We start from the raw sequence: 6,000 nt of genomic DNA, 5'->3' as shown, positions 1-6,000 counted from the left end.
CTAGGATCTAGGGTTGTACGCAGCTGTGGCGTGGCCTTAGCTGCTTCTTCTTCTTCTTCTTCTTCTTCTTCTTCTTCTTCTTCTTCTTCTTCTTCTTCTTCTTCTTCTTCTTCTTCTTCTTCCCCCCCCCCCCCCGCTTTCTTTATTCCTTCCCAAAAGACCAACTGCAATGAAATGAGGTGAGTCAAAGCTCATGACTTATTGTTTTCATAACAACGTCACCTTAGAGCTGGATCACTTGCCCTTTCTCTTCTTATCGCCTCCCAGTTCAAAATGCCTGCCTCTCTTAATAACCAGCATCCTCTTAGATCTGCAGCTGGGCTCCACACTCTCCAGTCTCAGCACAATCTTCTTTGTAGTTTCAGCCTTTTTGCGGAAAATAGGCTTAGTCTGCCCACCATAGCCATTCCGTTTCCCGTCATACGCCGCTTTCCTTGAGCATGTAAGGAATCCTTGGCCTTCCTGTACTGTGTCACTTTGTGGGGTTGGTGCTTGCCACATTTCTTGCAAAATGTCCAGCATGTCTTAGGAACATTCACCATGTTGGCAGAAGTGTTATTGGCTCAGAAAGCTGTCCTTAGCTTTTAATGAAGGCATCCTCCCAGACAGGACAGGCAGGTGCAGAGCTGTTCAGGTGGCTGGGGAGCCCCAGGGTCTCACCTGTCTCTCCCTGCCCAGCACCACGATTACAAGCTCATGCTTAACTTGCCTAGTGTGGTTTTAAAATGTATTTTGTTTTATGTGCACTAGAGAGAGGGTGTCAGATCCTCTGGACCTGGAGCTACAGACAGTTGTGAGTTGCTACATGGGTGCTGGGAATTGAGCCTGGGTCCTGTTGAGCCATCTCTCTAGCCCCAGTGCCCCAGCGTTTTATTTTATTATTTACTTATTTATTTATTTTCTTTTCAAGACATGGTTTCTCTGTGTCCTGGACTTGCTTTGTAGACCAGGCTGGCCTCGAACTCACAGTGATCTGCCTGCCTCTGCCTCCCGAGTGCTGTGATTAAAGGCCTGCGCCACCACACCTGGCGCGCCAGCGTTTTAATGTCAGCTCTGGGGATTGAACTCGTATCCTCATGCTCCCGCGGTGAGCAATCTACTGACTGAGCCACCTTCCCAACAGTATAGCTTTCTGCGCTTAATATCAATTCCAAGTCACCCCCACATCCCAGAATAGGACTGATGAGGAAATCCAAGTGTCTTCACTTCTTCATTAGGATAGGAATTCACCAGGGATCCCTTGTGAGGCAGAGTGCCAAGTGCCAACTCCTTCTCCATAAGTGTTTGAGCCTGGTGATTTAAATCACAGTCTTCCCTCGGGCGTGCGTGCAGCACTCTCATTTGCTTCTCACTCAGATGCTCCGACTGCTTCACCGCTGAGAGTAACTTGGTCCTGTTTTTCCTTGAGCATGAAATAAGGTGGGTGTGTGTGGGTGAAATCAGGTGGGGCTGTTGGAACAGGATCTCACTCTGTGACTCAGAGTGTTCTGGAACTCTCTGTGGCCCAGCTGGCCTCAATTTGCCACCCTCTGGCTGGCTTTAGCCTCCAGAGTGCTGGGAGCACAGGTTTGTGCCACCACTTCCAGCTTGATAAAATGGTTCATGACGACGCAGCTGTGCAGTTTCCTTCATAGCCTGGGAATTTGTGACAGTTCCACTGTTTCACATAAATTAATGACGAACATAATGCCCAGAGAACACAGCACCCTTACTCTCTGCTGGGTCTTACGTAGTATCCCTTCCATGCACACAACTGCTCCCCCTCAGGCCCCCCCACCATAGCGCCTCCCAGGGAGCTCAGCGACTTCTCCTCACCTTAAACACCCTTTGGAGCTGCCTCTTGTGGGCCAGTGTGAAAATGGGTGTATCCACTTCTCAAGCGGGTGTCTGTACTCTGTTGGTAACACATGAAAGAAGAGCCCAGCACAGCAGTCAGGAGCCCATGCAGGCCCTGGGAAACCTTGGCTGCTCAGCTTTCAGGTCGCTCTCACTGTTGTCCTGACGGGGTGTGCTGGACACAGAAGAGAAAACCACCCTACCCCACAGTGCCCTGGAGGTTTAGATGGCCCCTGCCACAGCTATGGCTGCTGCGCTCACACTCCTGTCTGACTCTGTTCACTCCGTGTGGCCATGGTACAGCAAATGTCCACTGCGACCTTTGGTCACAGATCTCAGTGTAGGCCGAGGCTGTTTCTCACCACACACCCCTTACTCAAGCTTTCAGGGCTGCCAGTGGGCCAAGGAAGAGTGGCACAGACTAGTGGCCTCCTGCCAGTTATTACAACATAAAGGCCTGTCACACCCACATACCTCCCGCATCTAGAGCACAGAGAGGTATAGGGAACCCCAGACAGGGCCGCCAAGAGGTGTCATCATATGAAAAAGGGGGTCAAGAGAGACCATGTTAGTGCTACTGTGGTGAGGGCACAAGTATTCTGAACAGAGGGGAGAAGCAAAGACTGCCGGTGGTGGAGGGTGCGGGTGCTCTGTAGGCGAGCGGTCTGGTTCACTGTGGTCTGGTGGATGGCACAACTGCCGTGTAGCTGAGCATAGCAACAGGACTGATCGCCAGGGCTGTCTGCTGCCCTTATCCTTTCTCAGGATTTGTGTTACTGACAGTGGAGCCTAAGCCCTTCTGACACCTGTGATGGAACTAAAAGTGTGTGTGTGTGTGTGTGTGTGCGTGCGTGCGTGTGCGCGTGCGTGCGTGTGTTGCATGTGCACATGTATGGCCGGTGTCTGGGTGCACATGTATGATAGGTGTGTATGTTCACATGTATGGCAGGTATGTGTGTGAACATGTGTGGCTGGTGTGTATGTGTGTGAACATGTGTGGCTGGTGTGTATGTGTGTGAACATGTGTGGCTGGTGTGTATGTGTGTGAACATGTATGGCAGGTATGTGTGTGAACATGTGTGGCTGGTGTGTATGTGTGTGAACATGTATGGCAGGTATGTGTGTGAACATGTGTGGCTGGTGTGTATGTGTGTGAACATGTGTGGCTGGTGTGTATGTGTGTGAACATGTGTGGCTGGTGTGCATGTGTGTGAACATGTGTGGCTGGTGTGCATGTGTGTGAACATGTGTGGCTGGTGTGTATGTGTGTGAACATGTGTGGCTGGTGTGTATGTGTGTGAACATGTGTGGCTGGTGTGTATGTGTGTGAACTGGCTGGTGTGTATGTGTGTGAACATGTGTGGCTGGTGTGTATGTGTGTGAACATGTGTGGCTGGTGTGTATGTGTGTGAACATGTGTGGCTGGTGTGTATGTGTGTGAACATGTGTGGCTGGTGTGTATGTGTGTGAACATGTGTGGCTGGTGTGCATGTGTGGCAGGCGTGCATTCCTGTGTACTTCCATTCTGAGGTCAGAGGAAGAACTGGGATTCTGACTTGACCCTTCCATGCCTTATCCCTTTGGGACAGGCCTCTTCCTGGAACCATGATGGTGGCCAGCAAGCTACAGAGACCCCTTATCTCTGTTCTGCCATGGCTCGGAGGTCACACATGTGCAGGTCCACACTGGCTTTTTATGTGAATTCTGGGCTTTGAACTCAGCTCACATCTGCTGACGTTATTGTGCGTTTAGTGTGCGTTCTACATGGAGTCCTGAGTCCAGTTTTCTTACGTTGTGAAAGCAGTGGCCAGCTATTAATAACTAACTATAACTTTATGAACATAGTTGGATCCCTTTCCTATCATGTGTGGTCCTGCCATGGCACAGGTATTCAGTCAGCTGTTGGGCAATGTTTGGATATCAGGTTGTTTGTTTCTCTCATTTCATTTTTCTTTCTTTCTTTCTTTTTGTGTGTGTGTTTTTTGTTTTTTTCAAGACAGGGTTTCTCTGTGTAGCCTTTGCTGTCTTGGACTCACTTTGTAGACCAGGCTGGCCTCAAACTCACAGTGATCTACCTGCTTCTGCCTCCTGAGTGCTGGGATTAAAGGTGTGAGCCACAATGCACAGCTCAGGATTTTTTTTTTTTTGCATAAGTACACAAATAAATAAAATAAAATACTGAGCTTTTCATATTTGGTCCCAAGACCCTTTAGAGATACATTTTATTGATATAGTAGTAATGAACATCTACATAAAAATGAACATCTAAGTAAAAATACGTTTTATTTACTTTTCTTCTTGGAGTAAATTTAAGGGAATAACACTGATGTTACTGTGTAGACATTTATCTTCTGGCAAATTGGAAATGGGAATGTATCTTGTTACCTTTTGTTTTACTAGTGACCTTGGATGTCTTTTCAGATGTGGTTGGTACACTCCTTTTGAGAGTTGTGTTTTTGTGTTTGATGTGGGTTTTTTCCCCCTGTTAATTTCTAGAACTTGCAGGTGATATATATTAACACTTGCTTGCCATACAATGCTGTTAAGGGCCTGCCTTGGGTAATGAGTGACACAGAGTCTCTTAGGTGAGGATGGATGTTTTTTATGGGTTCCAGGAGTGCTCATAGACCTGCTTGAAGAGAGGCGTGTTCTGGCTTCTCAGCAAGATGGCTTTACGAGCCAGTACCTGTGAATGACGTAGGCGATTAGCCACATCAGGCAGCGTGACCATGCTTTGCTGTGCTGACCTTTGATGCATGTCATACTCTGCTCTTTCTCCTCCCAGAGTTTCCACGCAATTCAGTTGGAAGCCTTGTGCTTATATGTGACTAACAGAAGGCTGTCACTCCCCGGCCACCATTATAGACCCCTCCGGTCCCCCTTTCAGTCTTCTTTGCCTCCTGGATCCTCTTCCCTGAGCTCACTCTGTGATAACCGGATGCTAGGATGCTCGCTGCTAGACTAGGTGCTTCTGTTAGCAAGTGAGCCTCGCCAGGTCTCACTTGTTGCTTTCTCTCTCTTACTCTTAGGCTCTGTGGCTGTAGCAAGTACATAATGCATGTTTGTCGTGGTTGCTATTATGATGTGGAGGCCATGAGCCAAGCCTCGCACTCTCCTAGTAGACCGCTGTTTCCCCACTTTCTTTAAACTCGCCATGTAGCTCAGGCTTCCAGCCCGTGGCCCTTTTGCTTTGGCCTCAATAGTGCAGATGCTATGGGGATGCTCGGTGCCCTACCACCCCCCCCTGCTATGAAACCACCAGTGCCTCAGCCACAGGACAGGAGTGTGGCTCTGTGCTCTCCTGCTGGGAAGGAAACCAGTCTTCTGGTTGCAGTCTGCCTGCAGCTGGCAGACTCCTCAGAGGCCTGCAGGGATTGTCGCCGCTGAGCCGGCAGTGTAGGTCTGTGCGCAGACCTGCTTTCAGACTTTGTAGTCCTTGAAACTGATGGAGGCACACCTAACCTTAAGAGCACCTGGTAAGTAAAGGGTCAGGTTTAGAGGCCCCTGTGGATTGTTGTTGGGTCTAGCTCACTGTTTGTTTGATTGTTTATTCAAAAATGATTTCTCTGCTTAACAGTCAGGCTGTTCTGGACTCACTCTGTAGATCAGGATGGCCTCAAACTCACAAGAGATCTGCCTGCCTCTGCTTCCTGAGTGCTGGGATCCAAGGCGTGTGCCACCACGCCCAGCCTAGCTCACAGTTTACACAGGAGGTGATGCGTCATGGTTGAGAGGCGTGGCAGTGTCATATGGCGTGGCAGTATCACATTCCCTGCCATCTCAAGTCAAGAAGCAGATACTTCGGGATGCAGGCGCTCAGCTTACTTCCTCTGCTTTGCTCGTTCAGGGTCCTGCTCTGTGGAGCTGTTGCCATCTGTCCCTACCATCAAAGACTGTGTCTCCGCAGACTGTGAGCCAGAATCAGTTCTTTCTCTCTTAAGTTGTTTCCTGTTAAGTTCCTGGTCACAGCCCTGAAGAAAATGACTATTACGTCAGGTGACAAGAGGCACCAAAGCCCCAGCTACAGAAAGAAAGCAAAAGGTTTAGTAGTGAGAGGAAGCCAAGTGTTAGCTCTCCCTGTGTGCATCAGAGTTCACGAGCAGAAGCCGGCAGGGTAACTCCTCTCTTGTGATATAGGAAACCAGATGGTTATGTCTCTACCAT

The 6,000-nt window shown here is 49.1% G+C and overlaps 1 pseudogene; it reads right to left on the bottom strand.

Moving 5' to 3' along the window:
• Nucleotides 1–234: 234 nt before the first annotated feature.
• On the bottom strand, nucleotides 235–542 carry LOC127184161 (60S ribosomal protein L36a-like; annotated as a pseudogene).
• Nucleotides 543–6,000: the final 5,458 nt, after the last annotated feature.

The sequence above is a fragment of the Acomys russatus genome, chromosome 32, assembly GCF_903995435.1.
Source record: "Acomys russatus chromosome 32, mAcoRus1.1, whole genome shotgun sequence".
Taxonomy (NCBI): Eukaryota; Metazoa; Chordata; class Mammalia; order Rodentia; family Muridae; genus Acomys; species Acomys russatus.
This window is presented reverse-complemented; position numbering and strand designations above follow the sequence as displayed.